The sequence below is a fragment of the Triturus cristatus genome, chromosome 12 (genome assembly GCF_964204655.1).
Source record: "Triturus cristatus chromosome 12, aTriCri1.1, whole genome shotgun sequence".
In the NCBI taxonomy this organism is placed as follows: Eukaryota; Metazoa; Chordata; class Amphibia; order Caudata; family Salamandridae; genus Triturus; species Triturus cristatus.
In genome coordinates, this window is record NC_140595.1 from 210,198,306 (window position 1) to 210,225,710 (window position 27,405).

Sequence of the window (27,405 nt, forward strand, 5' to 3'; positions counted from 1 at the left end):
GGCTGAATAAAGGTAGTACCCAGTAGGGAGAGATACCTTAAGTAGCTTAACGAAGACCGGCTCTGAACTAAGGGAGCACACTTACTTGCAAAGTACTTGAGAGTCCAAAGGAGAGTGATAATGAGAAAAGGCTTAATCATAGAATGTGCTGTGAAAAGACCTCACCATGGATTTTTTTCCACCCATATGCACCTAGACGGGTACCAGTTATCTGAAAGAAACATGTTAGTTATAGATTCCTTACCTCAGAATTACCGCCAGGCGTCAGACTGGATCTGGAAAGTTTTTTCGTCAGCAATACCTCTGTGCATTGAAAGGTGGCGTTGGTTGGCTCTGTGTCCGTTGTGGTCACCGGGATGACATCACGGCAGCTACTTAGACGCCGTCCTCACGCTCTGACGTCAGTTCTTTCTTTTTCCGCACCAGCCAGCCCAGATCCGGAGACAGTGGTACGTCCAGTCATTTTTTGACTGAACTTTTTTTGCAACTTTTGTCGACATCTTTTTTGAGTCTACAACTTTTAGTGCACGTAGGGATGCCCGGCTTCAAGGCTTGCGGTTCCAGTAGCCGACTGATGTTGGTTACGAATCCGCACCGCGTGTGCCTCTTGCCTGGAGCGCGACCACGACCCCAAATCGTGCTCCGACTTCCGGTCAATGGCTCCGAAGGCTTTGCGGGAGCAGTCCTGAAAGCTTCTTGAGCACCAGATGTCGAATCTGTGCCTTTCGAAGTCCCGGTCGCGAGGGAGATCGAGGGACTGGTCGCGGAGCCATCTGAAAGAAACACGTAGTGATAGATTCCTTACCTTACAATTACCCCCTGGCGTCAGACTGGATCCGGAAAGTTTTTGTCAGCAGTACCCCTGTGCATCGGTAGGCGTCGTTGTGCGGCTCCGCTTGCGTCATTGGCGTCGTCGGCGCCGAGATGACGTCGCTGGAGCTACTTAGACGCGCCCACACACGCTGACGTCAGATCCGGGAAGAGCAAGTACCCCCAGTCACTTTTTGACTGAGTTTTTTTGAGGCCTTTTGTCTCATTTTCTTCGAGTTGATAGACTCCTGGTGTCGTAGTGATGCCCGGCTTTAAGAACTGTCGGGACTGTCACTGCATGATGTTGGTAACGGACTCACCCCGCATGTGTCTCTACTGCCTGTGGCGCGACCACGACTCCAAGTCTTCCCCCACTGCCGGGCCATGGCGCCGAACATTCTGCAGGAGCGGTCCTAAAAGTTGCTGGAAGTCCAGCAGTCAGCTCCACGCCGCTCAAGGTCCCGGTTGCGTGGGAGGTCGAGGGACCGGTCCCGGAGCCGTCCCCATCATTCCTCTGGATCTAAGTCTTCGCACTCTGGGTCAGGTAAGTCGAAGCATTCCAAAAAGAAGTCGCAGAAGCGTCGTCGCTCCTCGACTTCCCGTCGCAGCTGAGGGTGCGGGTGGTGTCACCCCCGCGGCTCCGGCGGAGTCTGCGACGTCGCTGCTGGCATACCCACCCTTTCCGGGTCCGTCGGCAACGCCTGCTCAAGTGCAAGAGTTTCTTGCTGCCACAGCATGACTCTTTGGGCTGTCTGGCGCCGCCGGTGTGCCTACGGGCCCCGCGTTCCCGACTGGAGGTCGTGTCCTTCCATTGCCGGCGGCTCTGGCACGGCAGAACCTCCCAGAATCAGACCCCGGTTGACGCCGGTTGACCTTATAACACCTCCACCGACGTCGACCCCACCAGCACCACTTCCGATGTCGCCTGCTCCTCGGGACGACGTCGACCCCAGTTTCAGCCCTGAACTGGACACGGTGCCAGATCTGGGTCGCTCGGTGCTAATTCCGACGCCGATGGGCCATTTTTCCCCTATGTCCGTGCTCCTTATTTTCAGCCTGTTTCACAGACTAGGGAGGAAGGGGAGGACTGGGAGGGGTCTGAGGACCCTCTCACACAACAGTGTGATTATGATCCGGACTGGACAGAGGATTTGGTGGATGCCAGTGGTCTTGACACCTCACCTGACCTTGGCATGCTGTCCCCTCCTACCGTGGCTCCGGAGGAGGGAGCCAGTTACGCAGTGGTAGTACGCAGCGCAGCCGAGGCCCCCCACCCGAACTCCCTACAGTGGCCGTCAGGACTAACCTCCTGACAGAAGTGCCTTAGGCGGCGACGATCTCTTCGGAGCCCTTGCTGCAGTTTAATGATGCACTTTCTGACGTCCTTTTGGGCACTTGGTCCATGCCCAAAACAGGGGCTCCTGTGGTCAGGAACGTGGCCCGACGCCATCTCCCAGCTCCGGGCGACCCCCTCTTTCTCTCCCAACACCCCACTTCTGAGAGCTTGGTTGTCCAAGCCTCTGCTTCCCAGAGCGCGTTCCCTTCCGCACCTCCGGATAGGGAATCCAAGAAGCTGGAGCAGCTTGGCAACTTAGGGCTGCGGTCGGTGATGACCACATGCCTCTTGGACCGTTATTCCCACTCTCTGTGGGATATGGTTGCGCAGGTGCTGCCCAACTGTCCGGAGGAGGCACGGGCAGTACTCTCCCAAGCTGTTGCAGCTGGGAGAGACGCATCGAAGTTCACTATTTTGGCGACGGTGGTGCTTCGGCACCACGCCTGGCTGAGGACAACTGGCTTCTTAGGGGATGTCCAGAACACTTTGATGGACATGCCCTTTGATGGCATTCGCCTTTTTGGCAATAAAGCGGATAGTGCGTTGGAGCGCTTTAAGGACTGAGGGGCTACGGCCAAGTCCTGGGGCCTGTCGGCCACTCGCCCTCCTCCTTCTTCTGCTTTTCGCTCCTTTCGTGGCCACAGAAAGGGTGCCCCAACACGTTTGTTCCAGATCCACAGGCCTGCGCAGCAACATCCTCAGCGTGGCCGCGGACGTGGTAACCGTCGAGGCGGTTCTGGGGGCCAGCGGGCGGGTCAGTCCACCTCCACCACCGCAGCGTCCACTGCAAAGCCTTCCTAGTCCAACCTTTCAGGCCCATCAAACGCCAGTGGGCGGCAGGATTCGCCGTCATCTCCCCCACTGGTGCAACATCACATCGGACAAGTGGGTGCTGCAAATTGTCCGAAGTGGCTACTCCTTCCCTTTCGAGACTTCTCCTCCAGCCATGCCACCTCAGTACCACCGCATGTCGGGGGACCATCTTGTGCTTCTTCAACAGGAAGTCACGGCCCTCTTGGCCAAGGGGTCCATCGAGCGCATTCCTGGGCCAGAAGTAGGTCGTGGTTGTTATTCCCACTACTTTCTGGTCCCCAAGAAGGACAAGGGGCTGCGTCCTATCTTAGACCTTCGGAACGTCAATCGCTTCCTCCAGAATGAGAAGTTCAAGATGCTCACACTTGCTCAAGTCTTGTCTGCCCTAGACCCTCAAGACTAGATGGTAGCGTTGAACTTGCGGGACGCTTACTTTCATATCCCCGTCCTGCCAGCCCACTGGCGTTACCTGCGGTTCACGGTAGGCCACGAGCACTTTCAGTTCACCATGCTCCCCTTTGGCCTTACCAGCGCCCCTCGGGTGTTCAGGAAAGTGATGGCGGTGGTCACAGCTCATCTGCGCAGATCAGGGGTTCCGGTCTTCCCCTATCTCGACGACTGGTTGTTGAAGGCGGACTCGCCCCAGGCAGTCGTCTCCCGCCTCCAGACTATGGCCGACCTGCATTTGCTGGGGTTCTCCATCAACGCACCTGATTCCCTCTCAGATGCTCCTCTTCATCAGAGCAGTTCTGGATTCGGCGCAGTTTCGGGTTTATCCTCCCGAGCAGCGACTCCCGTAACATAGGATTGTCAGAGATCCTGAATGAATTAGTGGAGTCACTGTATCCTCCGTTGGTCTCCGAATGTAGAGATCAGACATTCGGAGACAAAACCTACAAGAATTTTTCGAGTGTTTTCTCTCTCCCTCCGCCATATGTTTGGGAGCCACGGAGCCCCGTCCCCCCATACCCTCCACTTCTGTCCTGAGGAAGACCCCGCTAGCAAGGGTTGGAAGAACCTACACACACAGGGGTTGAAACGTCGACACCTCGCTAATGCCAGTCTCTTCAACAGTACTTACTTTACTGTGGACTTGTGTGTTACATGGCTAAATATGTACAGATGTTATGTAATATGACGAATATCTAATTGTTTTCCTGGCATATACGAATAGTACATGCCTGAATGTTTGACTGTGATATTTTTTCACCACCTATATTACTTACCTCACTTGAATCACTTTCCTTCCCCTCTCCACGTTCCCCTTCGGGCACTGCAATGATGATGTTATTTACAGAAATGTATGTCATTTAATGCTTGTTTGCCAAAATGCTAACCAGTTTCAGTGTGATTAAATAACACTGACACATCAATTCATGTCAGCTTTGACTCTTTAATTTGAATATCATTGTATTCTTTCCCTTTTCTGACACGATTTCGATGTTTTAATACTGGGACCACCGTAATATATACTGTGTTTAACATGGGCGGTGAAGCTTACGTCCTCTTTTCTGTGGTCAAGGGTGATTACCCTTTTATTGGCATCCCCTGGGTGCGTTTTGCTTTCAGCTGCCTGTTGGCCTGCTATGCCTGTGTTCCACGGGTTGCTGTGTCTGGTCCTCTGACTGTGGTATTGAGCCGGCGGCTCAGCTCGGTAATGTCATACGGCTCGGAACTCAGGTTCACGGGTTCAGCTCGTTACTGCGCTCTTTTAGCTTGGCTTCTAGCCCTAAGAGGTGTTCCCCGTTGTTTGGGGTATGCATACTCCATGTGGGGTACTTGTATGCTATTATATAGCTTTGCATATGTCACCTGGACCTGGAGAGCCTGTATCTCCATGCGTCGTCTGGTGGTCAGATTGTCCGGTGTTCTCTGTTTTTTCCTTGGGCCATCTGCTCACGCCATGGTCATCCACCTCTTTGGGAGGTTTCATGGTCTCCCCTTCTAGAACGGCTCCTGCCTGCCCTTACTGTGCTAGGTATGATCCGGTATGGGCATGTTCTGGCTCATGGCTAGCTCTGTCTCTACATGATATGTTTATACATTCTGTTTACATGCCGGTTGCCCCTATGCTGCACAACCGGACCAATATCTTCATGTGCCTTGGTATTCCTCTTCCTATGTCGCCACCTCTTTCGAGGCTGCACGACCCGGACCAATATCGCCATGTGTGGGGGAGCTTTTCTAGGTTGTAGCAAGTTGCCAATAGGCTCCTCCTTGCTTCTGCTTGCTGTTGGTCTCGGATTCATAGACTCTTCCCACCATTCGTAAATTTGGCGTTTTTGGACACTTCCTTTGGATATGCCCTTTACCCCGTTTTCACATACTATTGCGGGACAGATCTATTGTGGGTTTTTTCTCACTTTGGCTTCATATTGCCCGGTCGGGCACTCGTATGCTTCTTGTGTAAGCCACTTTAAGGTCTTTCTGGCTGTTTGCCTACTGCATATTTCTTCCTGTTTCGGCTGGTTTAGAATTGATGCGAATTGCCTCTACTTACCCTTTTTGGGGATTAGGTGTGCACTTGACATGTTTCCTGCCCCGCTGGCTATTCCCAACGCATGGCTCAGGTTCTAGCTCTTGCCCTGTGCTTGTGACACCGGCTCCTTCGACTTCGTCCTTAGGTTAGTCTGTTAGGCTGGTTGCATCTCCAAGTTCATTTCGAGCTTGGGTCGGTGTACTCATCGGGTGCCATTAAGCGGAGAATGGTTCTTCTTCCTTTCTCTCTCTCTCCTTGCTCTGGTACAGGGCTCCTGACGTTCTACCTGTCCTTTTTATACGGGTATGGTGAGGCGCCATTCTGGCGTTTTTGGGATATCTTCTCTCCTGTTATTTCTGCTCTTTCGAGCTGCTGGGTTGCGGTCTGGCTGTTCTGCCACAGCCCCCCCCCCTCTTATCTGTCGCTCTGTTGCCGGATTGGGTGCTTGGCACTTTCTGTTGTTCTCTCGCAGACCCACCCACTTTTTTTGGGGTATGGCTGTGGTATCTATTCTAAGTTAAGGAATCTCCGGCTAGATGTCTCTATCAGATGTCTAGCCGCAGATTCCTTAATGCCCACCCAGCCGCCCCGTTCTGTGAGGACCTTGACTAGTGGGGTTCTCCACTGGCCCCCCTGTTACAGTTGGCATTGGTTTTTTCTCTCATGGGTGCTCACATTGTTGCGTCCCTTTGAGATTTGCCATAATACGGCTAACTTCCTCTCAGGGGTTTCTGTTACCAGAATACAGTTGCCTCCCTCTCAAGGGTTTCTTATCTGTAAAATGATGCTTTTCGATTGACCTTCACCGGGAGATTCCTCTTCATTTTCTTATCTTCTCCTGCAGCCTTTCCGCCTTCTCTGTTGGCTCAGGGTTCTGGTCTCCTCTATGGTAGTCTTCTTTGGGGATCTGTTCACCTCTGTTTCAGACCTCCATTACTATAGGGGCAGTGCCAGACTTTTCATACCTGCAGTGGACTGTTGTTCTCTCTGTGCTCCGTTCTTGCTGGACGGCTCATTTCTACATGGTACTGACAGTCTATTTCTGTCTGTTGTTCTGCATGGTAATAACAGTCTATTTCTGATGTTGAGATATTCTTCCTTGTTGCACTTGGGAAGGGTCTTCGCTTAGGTTGTGAGGTTCTTTCTCACGGCGTTTTCACCTATATGTAGGTAGTGTCTAATTCTCTCTTTTACAATGGTGTCTTGCACCACCCTCCTTATTTATTCACAGATTTTCATCCATCGCACACTGTTCCCATACTTTCACCGTTTTTAGGGCTCGCGCTCTAGCGTTGCAGTGTGCAGCACTGCTCACGCAGACGAGAGCCCTTTTGTAGGGGGTTTTAAAACGGAGCCTGGAATCGCACACGCTTGTGCTTTTCCTTTTGGCTTCCGTGATTGGCCTTTGGTGCGTGTTTTTCCCAAAGACGGCACGCAATAGGCCAAAGGCAGGCGCATTGCTCCGCCCATGGCCCATAGGTGTCTATTACACGCACCAAAGGCCATGTGGTCTCAATTATCGTGCCCAGACACGGGCGCGATAATTAAAAACACATGTTCACTGTGGCGCGTGCGCGCACCACTTGCGGTCCTGTTGTTTTTTTCCAATAGCGATCACTTTCGCGATCGCTTTCAGTCTCGCTTGTTTTGTATTCCCTTCTTTCTCTTGGACAGAGTGAACGTGCTGGCTCACCCGGATGTGTGCTTATGGTCAGGCTGCGGTGAGGGATAATGATGGACTATGCTAAACATGTTTGCTTAACCTCGCGGGTCAGTGGAGCGATTGCATTTGAAGTGTGGATCCATTTAGGCTAAGAATCGCCCTGCTAGCGCGCGAGACGCCGCCGGCATATTTACTTCACATTTGCAAGGTTTTGTTTGATGTTGCTGGTGTTTTTGTGCAACACGTATAATTTCGTGCTCTGTTTGTAGTGTATTTACTTGTCATGGTGAAGGCGCAGTGGCATGCACTGTAGTGTACAATTCAAAACAATGAGTTGAGTTGACACTTGGAAATATGGAGCAGTGCTTCGTCCTTGGCCTGCTTTGTGTTTAAAAGTGAGCGTCGCCATGATTTATTCCAGGAAGAATTTCCAAAGCGAAATATACTGCAATTATTCAAGCTATCTTGTATACAAGGGCAGTTGGAAATGCCTTTGCTAAGTCTCAGATAGAAGGAGCAACATAAGATTTGCACCGGCTGTGAAGAACTGTAAGGTCTAGTACATTCTGCAGAGATGCATGCCAGCCCCAAAGCAGTTTGTTAATTTTCTATTCCACAAGATGTCCCCACATGTGTGAAGCAACCTACATTCAGGGACGTAAGGCAAAACCCTGCAGCCACTGCAGCGCAGGGGCCCTCCAACCTTTAATGGGCGCCACAACCATTCGGGAGGGGGGCAGAGGGCATTCAGCCCAAGGCCAATGAATATCTGAGACAGAGGAGACAAGCATTTGCAATGCAATAGGTCTTGCATTTACGCAAGTTTGAGCTATTGACATTGCAAATAACAATGCCTTTTATTTTATTTTTTAAAACATAAATAAAAGGTATTGTCATATACAATGCCAATAGCTTAAACTTGCATAAATGCGAGACCTATTGCATTGAAAATGCTTGTTTTTATTGGTGGCTCCGCATTGTCAATGAAAATTTTCTCCGAAGAAAACTTATGTCAGTGCGCCGGGAGGGACTTATATGACCTTGCTGACGTCACATACGTGGACGACGTCAGGGCGGGGTTGTGTGACTCCGTCCACCGGCGCGCAGAGGTGCTGCTGCAAAACATTTTCCAGATCCAGTCTGACGCCTGGGGATATTCTAAGTTAGTTAATCTGCGGCTAGACAACGTCTCTGCCAGATACATAGTTACCGAAGGTAAGTAACTCGTACTTTCAGTTTACTGTACTCCCTCTTGTTCTTTCTAGCACCCCTCAGGTTTCACTAAGGTGATGTCGGTGGTTTCAGCTCATCTGCGGATATCAGGGGTACCAGTATTCCCCTATCTCATCGAATGGCTGTTGAAGGCGGGTTCTCCCCAAGCTGTCGTCTCCCACCTCCAGACTATGGCGGATCTCATGTGTTCGCTGGGTATCACTATCAACGTGCCGATGCCACACCTTACTCCCTCTCATACACTGCAGTTTCGGGCCTATCCTCCCAAACGGTGTGTCCAGGATATTCAGGCTATGATATCAATGTTTCGGCCTCTATCCTGGATATTTGGTGAAACTGACTTTTGAGACTGCTGGGCTTCATAGGCTCCTGCATCCTGCTGGTGACACATGCCCGCTGGCATAGGCGAGCTCTGCAGTGGGATTCTTAGATCATTGTAAATTGATCTGAGCATGCTAATATAAATGTGACTGTTTAAATCAAGGCATGGAAAGTAATCATCCTGCACATAGAACATTTACTCTTCCTAGTGAGGCACATAAGATAAATACATGCAGCATTAAGTAAAATGACCTGACATCTATGTCAAATCCTGACATTGAAACACTTTTCAACAACTTTATATTTAGAAAAACAGTGTGCAAGGGAAATATGTCGCCTCTCAGATCTATAGATCATGATTCTAGGGCCTGCAGTAATTGTGCCTTGATGCATCCCAAGTCCTTTAGAGACTGGAAAACAAAGCTCTTTGTGCCGAAGCACTGCACGACCCACACAGCAAGTATTGCTCATAGTCCCGTAAGAAGCCTGGGCCATTCTTTAACAGGCCAAGCACAATGGTCATGATCAGGCCAGGTTTACTATTTACTGCGAACTGGATTCCACTGATTGCCTCTGTAGGCCTTTTGATACCAGTATGGCCATTCGTGTCATGCCTGGATGTGGTTCACTGGCTTTTTGGGAGATGTTCCCGAATCGGCCTTTACCCTCTCAATGCCTTCTGCGGAATGACTGTTCAAGATGCTCACCCTGGCCCAGGTCTTGTCTGCTTTTGGCCCTGGGTACTAAATAGTAGTGCTGGACCTGCAGGATGGTTATTTCCATATCCCGATCCTGCCAGCCCGCCGGCGTTACCTGTGGTTCATGTTAGGCCACATGGATGTTCAGTTTGCTGTATTGCTTCATGGCCTTACCAGCGCTCCTCGGTATTCACAAAAGTGATGTCTTTGGTAGCAGCACATCTTTGGAGGTTGAAAACTCAGTATTCCCTATCTCGGTGACTGGTTGTTGAAGGCTTGCTTGCCCCAGGCAGTCATCAACCGCATCTAGTCTATGGCAAACATCTTGGCATCCTTGAAATTGACTATCAACGTGCAGAAGTCACATCTGGGCAATTTGCAGATGCTTTCCTTCATGGGAAACCATTTTGGACAGAGTGCAGTTTTGTGCCTATCCCCCGCAGAAGAGAGTCCAGGATATAAGGGTGTGATCCATATATTTGAAAGAGACACGTTAGTGATAGATTCCTTACCTTAGAATATCCCCAGGCGTCAGACTCGATCCGGAAAGTTTTTGTCAGCTGTACCCATGCGCGTCGGTAGGCATCGTCATGCGGCTCCGCGTACGTCGCTGGCGTCTTATTCGCCGAGATGACGTCATCGGAGCTTCTTAGATGCACCCAAGCGTGCTGACATCAGTTATTTCTTTTTACGCGCCAGCAAGTGCAGATCCGAGAGAGAGCGGTACTTCTAGTTAATATTTTAACTTTATTTCTGAGACTTGGTTCTCTTGCTTTGTCGAGTATTCGACTTCTGGTGCAGTAGATATGCCCGGATTTAAGTCCTGTAGGGACTGCTGTCTGAACATGTCGGTGGCGGACCCGCATGACGTGTGTCTCTTCTGCTTGGGACACGCCCATAACCTCGAGACGTGCCCTGATTGTCGGGCCATGCCGCCAAAGGCTTCGCGGGAGCGTTCCCGAAAGTTGTTGGAGGCCCGGCAATCGGTTCAGCGACGCTCGAGGTCCCCCTTCCGTGGGAGGTCGAGGGACAGGTCGCGGGGCCGACACCACTGTTCGTCGGAATCGGGGACAGGTAAGTGGGTGGCAGGTTTCACCTCCCCCTCACCCACTGGCGCACCATCACTTCGAACAGGTGGGTTCTGCAGATAGTCTAAAGGGGCTACTCCCTCCCTATCTGATAGACATTTAGCCGCAGATTCCTTAACTTAGAATATCCCCAGGTGTCAGACTGGATCCAGAATGTTGTGCAGCAGCAGCACCTCTGCGCACCGGGGTACGGGCCACACGACCCTGCCCTGACGTTGTCCACATACGTGACGTCAGCGAGGTGATATAAGTCCCTCCCGGCTCGCTGACGTCAATTTCTTTTTCCGCGTGCAACGCGAATCCGGAGTAAGAGGTTCCTCTGACCTGTTTTCAGGCCCTTTTTCGACGCTTCATGTCTAGAACAGTGTGCGATGCCTTTGTACTTTAAATCTTGTACTTCCTGTTCGCGGCAAATGTCTGCGACAGACCCACATCTTATCTGTATATGGTGTCTGGGCGAGCACCACGACTCCACAGACTGAGACGCCTGCCAACACCTCAACCTGAAGTCCCGGCGGGAGCGCGGGACGAAGCTTCTTTCGGCACGGCTGTCCCGGTCGGAGTCGTCTCGTCCCCCGGCCTCTTCAACGCAGTTCCGCCGTCGATCGCCCTCTGGGTCCCAGGGCCGTCGTTCGCCACTTCTTGGTTAGTCATGGCGCATGTCGCCGATGTCCTCAACCTCACTTTCATCTGTTGTCAGGGGCACTGGATGCCGGAACATTCCGGACGTGTGCCCCTGACAGTCGTCCCCCCTCTATCCGCCCTTTCCGGGTGCCGGGGCGACTCGGGCCCAAATGGAGGCCTATGCCGCGGCTCTGCAGGCCTCCATTGGGTCCTCTCCCGTCCCTGGGGCGTCCTCTGGGCCTCCGCTACCTGTGGGGTCCCCGACAGACTCGCCGGTGGGTTCGCCCCCGGCGTCAGATGAGCCCTTGCCCTCCAGGGACGTCGGAGATGTGGTATCGGCTGGGTCCCCCTCTACGATCCATATGGCGTCGTCAGGGTGCAGCCCGGCTGGGTCCCCCTCTACGACCCATTGCACCCTTGCTGCGCCGCGTAGTCTCGTGGGGCTCCCTGTGGCGTCGCAGGTGGTTGCTGGTGCTCAAAGCCTCGCTTTGCGCATGCCTCGGCCTTCTGGCCGCCTGTCCGGGGTCGGCGCCGGTAGACTCGCCTACGCTTCTTTCTTTGGAGTCGGAGCCTGTTGTGGTTGAGGCTGAGTCGGCGCCGGAGGATTGGCTCCACCGCCTTCTCCTTCGGAAGGGGAGCTTGTTGCCTCCCCGGCCGGCTCTTCCTCCGCTTCTTCCTTCGGACCGGTTGTGGTTGAGGCCGAGTCGGCGCCGGTACGGCGCCGGAGGCTTGCATCCCCGACTCCGGCGCCTTCTCCTTCTTCGGATGGGGAGGTTGTCATGGATTCGACGCCGGATGGAGTCCGGAGAGAGTTTGGCGTCGGCCTCATGCCCGGTGCCGCCGGATGTCTTCTTGCCTGTGCCTCCCTTAGAATATGTGGTTCCGGCAGGATCCCCGCCTCCTCAGGAGCACCCGCACCCGGCAGGCTCCTCGCCTCCTCAAGAGCCTCATCAGGGCCCCCATTCGTCAATGGGGCTCCCCTCAGTTGGGCATTGGTCGCACCCTCACTGTCTTTGGAGGGTTAGCTTACAGCCCTCACCTACTGATGAGCTACTATCCCCTCCTCGGAGGGCTACCGAGGCTGGTGCAGCTTTTCTCAGAGTGGTCTCCTTGGCCACTCGGATTTTGAACATGCAACCCCCTTCGGCGTCTTTGTTTGTGGACCCTTTACTTGTTGTCCTTCACCGTGGGTCAGGGAATGTGGAGCCGCTTCTGCCCTTTGAAGCTTCTCTTTATGATGCCCTTTTGGGTACCTGGGTTCGGCCAGCTTAATGTGATCCGGTGGCTCGTTTGGTCTTGCACCGCCACTGTCCTGCTCCACATGATCCGGTCTGCTTATTTGTGCATCCAGATTTGCAAACTGTCTTCCCTTCCTTGCCCCGGCTAATGCTTCCTCCCTCCTGGGAGACCAGATGGCTTGAGTCATGAGGTCGGAACATCTTTGCCTCCACTAGTGCTGCACTACAGTCACTAAATACAGTGTGTGTCCTGGCTCGGGCTACCTCTGCCCTGTGGTACTCTGCAGAGTCTTTGCTCTCCACCAGCACTGAAGGCGCTCGTGTTGACCTCCTTCATATTCTCCGGGATGGCCGTGACCTTGCTGAGTTTACGATCCGCTCCGCCTTGGATACTGCTGATTCCTTAGGGTGGGCTATGGCTGGTTCTGTCGCCTTGCGGCGCCATGCTTGGTTACGGGATAGCGTCTTCCTGGAGAATATTCGGGAGAGACTTGTTGATTTACCCTTTGATTGGGTTTTATTGTTTGATGCTCATGCCGACTCGGCTGTTCAGTGCCTCCTTGCAGGCTTTTGCGGCCTCCCCCCCCCCCCCCCCTTTAGGCCTGTGTTCCTCAGGCGTTTGTTCTGCGGTGGTACCTTTTCATTTAGCATCCTTTTGATGCGTTATGTGTATCTGATAGAGACTACTAGCCGCAGATTCCTTTACATAGAATTATCCCCAGGCGTGAGACTGAATCCGGAATATCTTTTGCCGCAGCATCTGTGCGTGCCGGGGGCGGCACCACGTGACTCCGACCTGACGTCCGCGGGCGTGATGTCAGCGAGGTCACATAAATCCCACCCCGGCACGCTGCGTCAGTTTCCTCCTTTTCCGCGTGTAACGCGGATCCGGAGTGAGTTCGCTTGGCCTGTTTTCAGGCCTCTTTTAACACCTTTGCGATGGGAACAGTGTGCGATGCCTTAGGGTTTCAATACATGGACTTCTTGTGCATGTCAGATGTCGGCGACGGACCCTCACCCTATTTGTATGTGGTGTATGGTCAAGCACCATGATTCTACGGACTGCGACACTTGACAGCATCTCAAGCCGAAGTCTCGGCGGGAGCACCGGATGAAATTGCTTTCGGCCCGCTTGTCCAGATCGGTCTCGTCACAGCGTCCGTCCCCTACCTCGGAAGGGTCCAGAAGCCGCCGGTTCCGACTGCGGAATCGTCCTTCACCGAGGCCCCATGGGCGTCACTCGCTTGCCGGTAAGTCCTGCAGCTTACCACCAAGGCCCTGTCCTCAGTCTGCGGAGGGCGCGGGTTCCTCTGGGGACATGCGCCCTCGCCTGTCGCCACCCTATCCGCCGTTTCTTGAAATTGGGGCGACAAGGGCCCAAATGAAGGCCTACGCTGCGGCTTTGCAGGCTTCTTTGGGCCCCCCTCCTCTCCCTGTGACGTCCGCGGCTCCCTCTCCAGGCGCGGGGCCTTCTGCGAACTCGCCTACGAGTTCTGCTTCAGGTGTTGGAGGAGTGGTGTCATCGATGTGCGGCCCTACGGGGTTCCCCTCTTCGACCCATGGCGTCCCTGCCTCGCCGCAAAATCCCACGGGGTTCCCTGTGGTGTCGCAGGAGGTCGCCGGGACTCAAGGCTTGTCCCAGAGTCCCCCTCGGTCCGCTGGGCAGGCGGCTGTCTTACCGGAGGCCGACCTCTTTCCTCCCCGGCCCTGGCTGAGACGCGGGTGGAGGCCGGGACCCTCTCGGTCCTCTGCGCAGGCGGCTGCCTTGTCGGAGGTCGGGCCGGCGTCTTTTCGGCGCCGTTCATTGGCCGCTTCGGCTCTGACCCCGCCCCTTTCTCCTATGAGGCACGTGGTGGTGGAGGTCGACTCGGCACCCCTGGTGACACTTCGGCGCCAAGCAAGGACACACCAGTGCCCGTGGCGGACTCCCCCGCGCAGTCCCGACGTCGGATCGTCGACTCTTCTCCTTGTCTCCTCTTCATCGGAGACTGGACGCCGCATTGTTGCCTTTTCCCCAGCGGCTTCCAGGGCGAGTTCCACCCCGCGTCCACGCCCCCGAACCCGCTCTTCTGCACCTTGCAGGTGGTTGCCCCGCCGGCTTCTCCCCCTTCTCCGAAGGCCCCTCCGGCCCCTCATTCGTCCATGGGTCTTCCATCCTACAGGGGCGGGCCATTTCTTCCTCCAGCAGGGCGGCATAGTTTGCAGCCTTCGCCCACGGAAGAGTTGCTCTCTCCCCCACGATGTCCCACGGAGGCGAGTGTGGCCTTTGTCCAGGCCATCTCCACGGCTACCGGCATTTTGCAAATGGGCAACCCGGTCGCTCCGATCCCAACGGACCGCTTGTTGGAGGTTCTCCACCAGGGCTCTGGTGGAGGGGAGCAGCTGCTTCCATTTGAAGCTGCGCTTCAAAACTCTCTTCTGGGGGCCTCAGGCGTCCTACTACGGGGGATCCGGTACCTCGGCCGCTCCTCCACCACCACTGTCCTGCCCCGCAAGATCCAGCCTGCCTTTTTTCCCACCCATCTGCCCAGGGCCCTGTCCTGCAGACTGCTTTTCCTTCCTTGCCTTCAGTATTGCTCCCTCCGTCACGGGAGGCCCGGTGGTTGGACTCCTGGGGACGTAACATCTTCGCTTCCACTAGTGCTGCTCTGCGCGCGCACAACACACTTTGCGTGTTGGCCAGGGCTACCTCCGACCTATGGATTCTGCGGAGTCCCTTCTGTTTCGCACCTCCCACGACGGTGCCCGCGCTGATCTGCAGCGCCATGTACTGGATGGTTGGGAGTTAGCTGCGTTTATTCTCCGGTCGACCTTGGATGTCTCTGATTCTCTCTCCCGCGCTGTGTTGAGTTCTGTGGCCCTCCGCTGCCATGCTTGGTTGCAGGATAGCGTCTTTCCGGAGACTATTCGGGAGCGTCTTGTTAACCTGCCTTTTGATGGGATTCTTTTATTTAAAACCCACACGGACTCCGCTATTCAACGATTCCTTGCGGTGCTCCGTCCTTCTCCCCCCTCCGTAAGCTTTGGCTTGTCGGTCCTCGGGTGTCTTGAGGGATGTGTTTATCCCACGTTTCTATTTGGGCCTAGTGTTTCGGTTGGCTCGTCTCTTTGCTGTGTGTGGCTTGGAATGCCTTCAGGGTCCTTACGTTGGCCCCTCTGTACTGTTGGCTGCTGGTACAGCTCTTCAACTTTGGTGGTGTGTGATTTTTGACTGTTAGTGAACCCGTATAGGTCCTCAGGTTGGACCATATGTGTATTTTTTGGCTGATTGGTAAGCCTGTGGTGATACCTACAGGTCTTTTATGTTCTTGACCTCTGCTGCGGGTTTCCCTAAGAGGTATTTCCCCTGTTTTGTTTGGGGACGTGTCATACCCTAGGTGGGGTACTTGTAGGCTATTGTATAGCTCTGTCCTAAGCTGGGCGGGTGTGGATACCTTCTCGGGTTCCTCATGTTTCCTGGTGTCACTGTATACTGCTTGGTGCGGTCTCTTTTCTTCTTCTGCCTTAGTGCAGCTTGCGCTGCTCCAGGTTCTGTCCTGCTCAGTATTCGATGGTGTTCTATCCTTCTTCTGCAGGGCTTGCCTGTCGTGCGTTTGCCCTTGTTTCCTGCGCGATGTCTGCTTCTGTGCGTTTGGCCTTCCCTCTTCAGCCTCTGGGTCGCCGGACCGACTTTTGTCATGCCGTCTACGGCGTCGTGTCTTGGTGTTTCCACCTTGTTACCTGACGTTTCAGCCTGGTCCTCTGCCTTGTGTTCCAGCTGGGCTGGGATATTCCTGGTGTTCTCCTGTGTTCTAGTTGACGGCTTTAGGTCTGGTCTGTACATATTTCTCGCTTTCCGGGGGTCACTTCATGACCCCCCATCCCCCCCCCCCCCCCCCCCCACCCCGGCTGCTTCTTGGGGGGTTCTTCTTCTCCTCTTTTCTTCTGGCTGGTCCCAATTCTCTTCGTGGACCGGGTTGTGCCACTGGGACGGGCCTTCTCTGGGGCTTATTCTGGGGTTCCCTTGCCTCTGTCTTAGTCTTGTGCTCGGCTCGTTCTGGGCACACTGCTTCATAGTATTTGCCAGCTGCCTGCTGCGCACAACTGGTAGTTCTGGTCCTCCTCCGTGGGCCTCGGCGTGTGCCCGTATGCTCCTGTCCCTTGCTTTGCTGGAGCTATGCGCCTACCGACTGTGAGCCCGTTCCTGCCTTGTCCCCTGCCTCGGGGCTGCTACCCGTTCAGCTGTCCCCTTCGCTGTTTGTGTGTTCTCCTGCGGCGGACTCTGCCTCCGTTCCACCTCTTCTCCTTGGATTTTGTGGGTGGTTCTTTATTCCTTTGGTACCCGCTGGTGCCGTCTGTCCCTCGGGGTTTTCTGGCGGACGCCCTTTGTCCCTCGGGTAGGCTTGCGGTATCCTGGCCTTTCCTTCTCCTTGTTCTTGCTTACTTTTGCTTGGTAGGGGCAGGGCCGTCCTTCCTGTCCCCATGACACAGCCCCTGTTGGGGCCCTGTGTTCTTCCAAGCTCGTGAGATTCTTTTGCAGACCCTCCTCCCCTCTGGGTATGGCTAGGGTATCTATTCTACGTTAAGGAATCTGCGGCCAGTAGTCTCTATCAGATGTACAAGTTACTTACCTTCGATAACGATGTATCTGGTAGAGACGATTCTAGCCACAGATTCCTTCACTGCCCGCCCTTCCTCCCTGTTCTGCGAGGACCCTTCAGCTTGGTCTTCTGCACTCGCCTCCCTCCGGGAGGCTTTGTCTTCTGCGGGTGCCCTCTTTCACTTCCTCCCTGACAGGATGCTTTGTTCTGTTTATTTGTCCCATGCCTTCTTTCCTGGTAATTGGACGGTGGGTTCATGGGTACTTCTGCATCCCTACAACCTGTTTTTTTCCAGTGTGAGGCCTACTCATAATCTTCTCCCTTTTTTCATTGCTTGGGTTTTCTGACTCCTCTGCAGTCCTTTGGGTTGGGGTCTCTTGGCTGTGCCTCAGCCTTTCGCTCTTTACAGGGGATATGACACCCCTTGATGGTGTTTTTCTTGGGGCAATTTGTCGTTACTTATCTGTTCCGGGCTTGTTGCCCTTCACTGTTATAGATTGTGGTTGCAGGCTGTCTGTTGTCTGCCCCGACTTTTTTCACATGTTATTCTGTCTCCAGGGAGGATATTGCCTTCACTTTGCAAGGTTGCTTCTCGGGGCGGTGCTCTGCCCTTTCCCTTCCATGGCTTTCAGTACCACAGTGCTGGCACTGTCCCTCATGGTGCTGTTCTTCACCATTCGCTTCTCCCCTTTCTGTTTCACAGCTTTTTTCGCACACTGTTCTCATACTCTCACAGTTTTATTTGCGATGGCTCCGCATTGTGGCGCGGAAATGTTCTCCGAAGAAATCTGATGTCAGCGCGCCAGGGTGGGACTTATGTGACCTCGCTGACGTCACGTCCGCGGACAACGTCAGAGCGGAGTCACGCTGTGCTGCCCCCGGCGCAGAGATGCTGTGGCAAAAGATTTTCCGGATCCAGTCTCACGCCTGGGGATAATTCTACGTTAAACTCTTCCGTGCTCATGACGTCTCCCGGCCGTCATGAGTCACGATGGGCGTGTGCGGACGACGGCCGGGAGACGTCATGACCACGTCCGCGATCGGAATGTCAGCACTGCGGGAGCTCTGCGGCGGAATTTGCGCCGCAGCGAAGAGGTTAAGGAATCTGCGGCTAGAATCGTCTCTACCAGATACATCGTTACCGAAGGTAAGTAACTTGTATTTTAGGCTGGTAGTAAGCCTCAGGTCTTCCTTTCGCATGGTCGGGGGTGATTACACTTTCATTTAGCATCCTTTGGATGCATTATACATTTTAAACTGGCAGTTAACCTACTGTGGCAGTGTTCCACAGATTGATCCTCTGACTGTGGCTTGTCCTAATAGGTGTTTCCCCGTTGTTGGGGTGTGCATACTCCGTGTGGGGTACTTGTTTGCTATGGTATAGCTCTGTTTATGTCAACTGGGCCTAAGAGATCCCTTGGCCTCTATGCGTCCTCTGGTGCTCTTATCTGCCGTTGTACGGTGCTCAATGTTGTGCCTTGGCGTCATCTTCTATACGTCATGGGTCATCTTGCTTATTTGCTTCATTCTCCTCCTTGGGAGGTTTTCGGGGTGTTCATCACGCTTTAAAGGCAGCTTCCGTCTGCCATTACTGCACCAGGTGTGTTCCTCTACAACCATGTTGCATAGTCGTGACTAGTTTAACCGTTTTTGCTATATATATGTATTTATTTATATATACAAGTTCCATGGGTACTCTTCTTCCTAACTCTTCACCTCTCTTCGAGGCTGCAAGGTCTGGTCCGAAGTCTCCATGTTTCAGGGAGCTTTTCAGTGATGCATGTGGCATTGCCAAAAAGGCCCTTTTTGCGTTCCACTTACTGGGGTGGTTCCCCGATTTTACATTGCCCCCTTCTTCGTGTTCAGTTACTGAACGATTCTCTCTTCTGAACAAGGGTTACTTTCCTTCCAGTTGGAGGATGTGGTCTGAAATTCTGCGATTCTCCCTCCTTTTCTATGCCTTAGTACTTTGGTGCCTCTGCTGCACCTTCCTTCGGATGTGCCTCCTTCTTTAAGTTCACCCTATATTATATCAGCTGGGCATGCGGGACGGCTCTTCTGATGTCAGTCGTCCTAGGTCTACAACCTGCATACCAGCATATCGGTATTTCGTGTGTTGGTTCTCACCTTGGTCTTCCAGCTGCCTGTTCGAGCAGCCTTATGCTTATTTTAGCTACGCCACCTTATGGTCTCTGTGGCGGTTTGGTCTGTGCATGTTTCTGTGGTGGCCTGCATCAGCGTGCTTAAGATTGTTACTGTTCGCCCCTGTTCCACCTTTTGGGACTGGGTGTGCACTTGGCGTGTTTCTTGTCTCCGCCTGCAATTCTAAAAACATTGCTGATTTCTCCCTCTTGACCTTTGGTTCTTGGCTGTAGCCTCTCCGGCCTTCCTTCCGTGGGCTAGCCTGGTAGGCTCTGGTTGCATCTCTTCATGTTTCTTCTCAACCTTTGGTCGGTGTTCACATAGTGCGCCATTAAGCTGAGAGTGGTCCTTCTTCCTCTCTCTTTCTTTTGTTCTGGTATATGGCTGGTGCCGTTTCTACCTCTCATCCTTATACAGGTATGGTGTAGAGCCATTCTGGCATTTTTGGGATGTCTTGCATCCCGTTATCTTTTGCTCTTCCGAGCTATTTGGGTTGCTGTCTGGCTGTTCCGCCACAGCCTTCCCCATTGTCCGTCACTCAGTTGCTGGCTCAATTGCTTGGCGCTTTCTGTTGTTCTGTCTCAGACTCACCTCCCCTTTGTGGTATGGCTGTGGTATCTATTCTAAGTTAAGGAATCTGCGGCTAGATGTCTCTATCAGATGTACGAGTTACTTACCTTCTGTAACGATGTATCTGGTAGAGCCGTTGTCTAGCCGCAGATTCCTTAACGCCCACCCAGCCTCCCCGTTCTGCGAGGACCTTACCAAGTGGGGTTCTCCGCTGGCCTCTTTCAGTTGCCATTCGTTTTTCTCTCATGGGTGCTCACATTGTTGCGTCCCTTTGAGAATTGCCATAACACAACTGACTCCCTCTCAGGGGTTTCTTACCTGTAAAATGATGCCTTTCGATTAACCTTCACCAGGAGATTCATCTTCATTTTCTTTTCTTCTCCTGCTGCCTTCCCTCCCTCCTGCCTTCTCTATTGGCTCAGGGTTCTGGTCTCCTCTACAGTCGTCTTCTTTGGGGATCTGTTGACCTCTGTTTCAGACTTTCTTTACTAAAGGCGCAGTGCCAGTCTTTTCATATCTTCCTGCGGTGGACTGTTGTTCTCTCAGTGCTCCGTTCTTGCTAGACGACACAGTTCTACATGGTAATGACAGTCTATTTCTGTCTGTTGTTCTACTTGGTAATGACAGTCTAGTTCTGTCTGTTGATATATTCTTCCGTTGTTGCACTTGGGAAGGGTCTTTGCTTAGCTTGCGGGGTTCTTTCTCACAGCTTTTTCACTTGTATGTAGGCAGTGTCTAATTCTGTCTTTTACAATGGTGTCTTGCACCATCCTCCTCCTTTATTCACGGATTTTTCATCCCTCGCGCACTGTTCCCATACTTTCACAGTTTGTTGTTAGCAGCTCCGTGTTGTATAGCGGAAAGGTTTCTCCGCAGAAAACTGATGTCAGCGCGCCGGGGGGGACTTATATGACCTCGCTGACGTCACGTACATGGACAATGTCAGGGTGGGGTCGTGTGGCGCGGGCGCGCAGAGGTGCTGCTGCAAAAAACATCCCAGATCCAGTCTGACGCCTGGGGATATTCTAAGTTAAGGAATCTGCGGCTAGACATAGTCTCTACCAGATACATCATTACCGAAGGTAAGTAACTCGTACTTCGAGACTACCCCTCCAGCCATGCCGCCTCCGTATCACTGCATGTCGGGGGATCACTTGGCGCTTCTCCAGCAGGAAGTTGCGGCCCGCTTGGCCAAGGGGGCCATGGAGCACGTTCCGATGCCAGAAGTAGGTCGTGGTTGTTACTCCCACTACTTCCTGGTTCCAAAGAAGGACAAGGGCGTGCGTCCTATCTTAGACCTCCGGAATGTCAATCGCTTCCTCCGGAAGGAGAAGTTCAAGATGCTCACGCTTGCTCTTGTCTGCCCTAGACCCGCAAGACTGGGTGGTAGCGTTGGACTTGCAGGATGCTTATTTTCATATCCCCATCCTGCCGGCCCACCGGCTTTACCTGCGGTTCACGGTAGGCCACGAGCACTTTCAGTTCACCGTGCTCCCTTTCGGCCTTACCAGCGCCCCTCGGGTGTTCTCGAAAGTGATGGCGGTGGTCGCAGCTCATCTACGCAGATCAGGGGTCTCAGTTTTCCCCCTATCTGGATGACTGGCTGTTGTAGGCGGGCTTGCCCCAGGCAGTCGTCTCCCCCCTCCAGGCTGCGGCCGACCTCCTGCATTTGCTGGGGTTCTTCATCAACGTGCCGAAGTCGCATCTGATTCCCTCTCAGAAGCTCCTCTTCATCGGAACGGTTCTGGACACGGCGCGATTTCTGGTTTATCCTCCCGAACAGCGAGTCCGGGACATTCGGGCTATGATTCCGATCTTTGAGCCCTGGTCCTGGGTTTCGGTCCTGCTCATCAACCATGCCAGATGGCATGTGCAGCCTCTGAAGTTCCAGTGGACGCAGTATCAGGGAAACCTGTCCGACTATGTCGAGATCACAGAGGGCACTGCAGAAGACTTGCAGTGATGGGTCACGGCAGATCCCTCTCCTTTCCCCAACCGGAGCACACAGTGGTGATGGATGCGTCCCTCCTCGGATGGGGCGGCCACATGGGAGAGGCGGAGATCAGAGGCCTCTGGTCTCCGGCGGCGTCCAAGCTCCATATCAATATTTTGGAGCTCAGGGCGATCCTACTTGCACTGAAAGCATTCCTTCCCTCTGTCAAGGGGAGGGTAGTGCAGGTGTTCACAGACAACACCACCGCCATGTGGTATTGCTACAACAATGCGGGGTGGGGTCGTGGACCCTATGTCAGGAGGCTCTGCGCCTCTGGACATGGCTGGAACGTCAAGGCATTTCCTTGACGGTTCAACACCTGGCAGGTTCTTTGAACGCCAGGGCGGACAAACTCAGCCGCTGGTGCCTGCTGGATCACAAATGGCGTCTTCACTCGGAAGTGGCACAAGGTCTCTTTCAGCAGTGGGTAGACCCTTGGTTAGATCTATTCGCCACCGAAGAGAACGCGCAATGTCAGCAGTTATGCGCGTTGGAGTTTCCAAGGCGGCACTCGCTCGGAGACGCTTTTCGTCGCGAGTGGAGTTGCGGTCAGTTGTATGCCTTTCTGCCTATACCACTTATACCCAGAGTGCTGAAGAAGATCAGATGTGACCGGGCCCAAGTCAGTCTTGTGGCACCGGACTGGGCTCGAAGAGTTTGGTATCCCGAGCTGTCGATCGATCCCCCGATACGACTGCCTCTTCAGGAGGACCTTCTGTCGCAGCAGCAGGGGACGGTCCTCCACCCAAATCTGTCCAGCCTCAACCTCCATGCGTGGAGATTGAGCGGCGGCTGTTGATGCCATTTGACTTGCCTCCTGAAGTCTGTAATGTGATTCTGGCAGCCAGGCGTCCCGCCACAAAATCGGTATACGGCTGCAGTTGGAACACATTTGTGGCATGGTGCACAGCAAAGGCTGTGGATCCCCTTTCCGCCCCTCTTTCTGAGGTTCTCCTCTTTCTTCTTTCCATGGCCCAGCAGGGCTCCGCTCTGGGCACCCTAAAAGGTTTTCTTTCTGCTATTTCTGCTTTCTTACGGCTTCCTGATCAGCCTTCTCTTTTCAAATCCCCTGTTGTTTCTCGCTTCTTTATGGGCTTTATTCACATGTTTCCTCCTGTCTCTTTCGTAATGCCTCAGTGGGATTTGAACCTAGTGTTGACCTATCTGATGTGCGCTCCCTTTGAGCCACTTCATAATTGTCCCCTTCATCTGTTGATGCTTAAGACTGTTTTCCTGGTGGCCATCACCTCTGCTAGAAGGGTGAGTGAGCTCCAGGCTCTCTTCTAAGCCTCCTTTCCTTTCTGTCCACAGTTGTTCTCAGAACTCGTCCTTCCTTTCTTCCTAAGGTGGTGACTGCCTTTCACATCGGGCAGTCTGTTACGCTGCCCACCTTCTTTCCGCCTCCCTCGAAAGAGGCTCCACCGTCTGGACCCAAAACGGGCGCTGTCCTTCTATCTGGACCACACCAAGCAGTTCCGGGTGGACGACCAACTCTTTGTCGGCTACGTGGGTGCTAAGAAGGGGCGGGCGGTACACAAACGAACCATCTCTTGGTGGGTCGTTTTGTGTATCAAGGTTTGTTACTCCTTAGCTAACATGGAACCTCCTGTAGGGCTGAGGGCCCATTCCACTCGGGCCACAGTGTCGACCACTGCCCTGGGCCGGGGAGTCCCCTTGCAAGACATTTGCCAGGCAGCAACGTGGGCCTCTCTGCACACGTTCGCCAAACACTATTGCCTGGACAGCCGGAGAGACGGCTTCTTTGGCCGTTCTGTTCTCCAGGACTTTCTAGTGTGATCTTGGTTTGCAGACTCACCACCGGGGTTGGTATTGCTGGGGTATCTATTCTAAGGAGAGGAATCTAACTAACGTGTTTCTTTCAGATGAACAAGTTACTTACCTTCGGTAACGATATATCTGTAAGAAACATTAGCTAGTTAGATTCCTCACGGACCCACCCATCCTCCCAGTTCTGCGAACCGATATCTAGGGTTGAGGTCATCCCTTTCAGGGTCCTAGATTTTTTTGGCACCAGTGTCGGTCTCTTGCATGGCTCTGCTTTCCTGGCACGGAAAAGCTATGTACAAGAACTGACGTCAGCGCGCAAGGGTGGCGTCTAAGTACTCCGACATCATCCCGGCGATCACGACAACGGACGCGGAGCCGCAGACGACGCCTAGCGACGCGCAAGGGTATTGCTGATGAAAATCTTTCCGGATCCAACCTGACGCTTGGGGATATTCTAAGGTGAGGAATCTAACTAACTCATGTTTCTTACAGATATATCGTTACCGAAGGTAAGTAACTTGTTCGTCTAGTCTACAGTACATACACCCTCAAGGAATGATGTATTTTTAAACCCGCAGCATCACCTTTAACTGATTGTGCTAACTTTTTAAAGATTTTTACTGGTAATAATCAGAGTAGGACTGTCAGCCTCATTTTAAGTGACTTCAAGACAGGCCAGGCCAGAAAAGGCGTTTTTCCCATGTTGTCCCCAACCTATCATGAGCTGAGAACTTGCATGTACATTGCCAAAAAAGAGAATGAAATGGCTGTGTAGTTGGACTCGGTAAAACTGGTTTGCTACCTGGCACTTCCTTGTGAAGAACCATGCAAAGGTTTCTGGGAAAAACTATTTTTCACTGGCATAGAGTTGGTTGTCTTTGCTGTGAATGGTCTTGGGGAGCCTGATCCATAGCCGGAGACCTTTACTCTGAATAGTCCCTCTTCTCGAACTGCATTGCACTTAAGGGATAAGTCTTTTGTCGGCTGAGTAAGTCATCGGCCAGGACTGTGTACTGCTGTATGTTATTCTTAAGGTACTGGTATTCCTCTTTACTTGAATTTCACAAACTGGGCTGGATCTCGCTGGATAGATTTGTGTCTGCCTTTCCTTGCTTGTTTTCTTTCTCGCTTGGTCATTAGCGATGGTGCGGGATTCATTGGTGGTGACAATTCAATGATCACTAGATCTTGTTTTTGCTGATTCTCTAAGATATTTTCATCTATGGGTGGGGTGGTAGGCATCTTTCGGCTCTGCCGCATCTTTCTCCCTGGCAAGGTGTGCTTCCCTTGCAACCTCTTGCAACGTCTACATCATCTGCTTGTGCAGCAGTCCGCATGGTTACATATGATACTTTTCCTTACTGCTCTAAGCATCTTCTCCAGGAGCACTGGCAGTTGAACTAATTTATAAATTATCTCCTTGCACTTGCACATTGTGAATTCATCGTCCTTCCTTAATTGAACTCTATGGATGTGATTAATTATAGTATCAAGCTTTCCATCTATACCTGACACAAAGACCGCAAGCGTGTTTAACAGGTCCACTTGTATGTCAATTTTAACATGATCATTCAACGCTTCCACCGTTGCTTGCATTGTGTTCAATACAGCCTCCTTGAAGCTGTTGACGTCACTTGTAGTTACATTTGGGCTCTTTAATCATTGTGCGCTTTAATCTTCTGTGCATGGGGCATCCAGTAGCTCTGCTTTCCTTGCATCAGATATGTTAAGCTCTACCTCACTCGCATGACTCTGCCTGGGATTGTTCGTCACTGCCGTTCTCACATGAGAATTCAACTGTGAGCAAGGAAAGGCAGTCACCAAATCTATCCTGCGAGATCCTGCATTGGGCAAGTCCCAGGCGACTACGGAAATGAGATTGCTAACCCCGCTCCAATGGATGCCAAGCAAGGAGAAATGGGAGATGAGTATCAAGGGCTTGGGGAGAATTGCGAAACGGGGGCACTCCTACAGCCCCAACAGTTTTAGACATGTTCTGGGCAACAATGATCAGCAGTAGGCTAAGAATAGCCCTAGTAATAGCATCAAAGATCTCGCTGCAAAAGAGGAAGTGAAGAGGTAGAACCCACTCTCGCAAAGAGAGGAAAAGCAGACAACAGTAACACCCCTGGTAGGTCAGAAAACCTAACAAATGAAACAGGCAGTCCAGAAAGGAGGGAGGTTAGCCTGTAGTGGGATCGTGCCCCAAACCCTGGACCAGCTCTAAGGGAGAATGGCGCCAGGTTACAAACTACAGAGCAAATAAGAATCAACTATGGTTCTAAGTTACTCTGCAGCCTGTGTGGGGGGACAACCAGAACTGAAGATGGCGCATCATGCGATGACCTCAATCCGTCATGGGTGGTACACAAAAAAGCAATATAAGCCCACTTGAAAATATCTCAGAGGGCATTAGGATTGCCACTGCTTACCTAGGACCAAAGGCAAGTCTACTGTGGGTCCCTGAATATAGATCCAGAGGCCCTCATGACATCCTAAACCGCTCAAACATATTAAAGCTCATAGAGGACTTGCCAGACCTGGCAGAAGTTAAATCCTGCGACATCTATTCCATTGAATTCTTAACACCACGCAGGAATCTAGTATCTGAACCCACACTTGTTACATTTAACTGCCCGCAGATTCAAGCTGATGTTATGGACTACAAGGAACTGTTCGAGTTGGAGCATTAAAATATTACATTCCCAGGAGGGTTGCTGTCCGCCTCTTTTCCTGTCTTCAAACCGACCAACAAGGAACATTGAAACACTAACATAAGCGAGGATGAATGAGTTGAATAGCTAAGAACTCATAAAGGAAGTACAGATGACCATTCTGTCCCGGGTTCAAGTCTGACCCCACATGACAAAGATCATAGCATAAGCACACAGGATCCGGTGAACCCAGAAACCAACTGCAATGATGCTACCGATGTCTCAGACCACCCGGTGGAACCCTTAGGCCATCCAATAGAATCCTTGAACTGTGCACCTGGCACAAATGGAATGCTGACTGCACTCTAAAAGCAGAGCAACACTACCTGGACTAGTTTCTTGAATTTGATTTTCAAGCTAATACTGGTGGCGGAAAGCATACTGGAAAGCTGGAGAGGTTCAGTGATCCATCGCATCTTCAAGAGCGGGTTAGCCACATCCCTTAGTAACTACAGGTTGTCAACGTTACTACTTCAGGATCTACAGGAGTGGGTGACAGAGGCAAAAAGGCTGCCAAAGAACCAAACAGGGTTCATTAAAAAGCAAAGAACATCCACTAACCTAACGGCAGTAGGTCTCATAATGAACAGAGCATGTGACACAAGACACCGTTATTCATGTGCTTTGTGGATTTCAAAGCAACCTTTGACTGCTTTACACAAGGCTTGCTCTGGGAAAAACTATTACGTTGGGGAATTCCACAAAACCTTTTAAGGGCTAGCCAGATGTTCTATACATAAACCTGGGTAAAGATGAAGGTTGGGGTCGGGCACCATCCATCCAGAAAGGTTAACACCTCCCTTGGATTGAAACAGGTTTGGGTATTGGCGCTGCTGCTGTTAAACTTGTTCATCTGGGGTAATTCACCCTCCCTGGCAGAACTAGTGTCGCATGCACCGAGTTTATTTTCCCAACAGCTGGGTAGCATCTTGTATGCAGACGATCTGCTGCTGTTAAGCAGTACCCTACGTGGGCCTACAAAGATATATCAACAGGCTCGCTGAATATTCAGTGAAATAAGCAGCTGGAAATCAGTCTTAAAAAACCAAAGTAATACTGCTGAATCGACAAATAGCGAAGCACAGGAGATGGCACCTAAACAGGTCCAACATAGATGAAGTTACAACATACATGTACCTAGGGTTCAAATAGAACTCACGAAATTATTTTGCTGCACTCAAAAAAGCTACCACTGCAAAAGCTGAGGCCCTAAACGTTGCCTTTTCAAACTTGATGAAAAGGCTGTGGGGCCACAGCCTAAAGACATTGATAGTAGTGATTAAATCAAAACTGATATCAACATTATCATATGGAG

At 52.3% G+C, this 27,405-nt stretch overlaps 1 protein-coding gene across 1 annotated transcript in view; it reads left to right on the plus strand.

Annotated features, from left to right (window-relative positions):
• Positions 1-27,405, plus strand: part of EDC4 (enhancer of mRNA decapping 4) — a 777,931-nt gene that overhangs the window by 630,862 nt on the left and 119,664 nt on the right. The gene's annotated exons all lie outside the window — the stretch shown is intronic.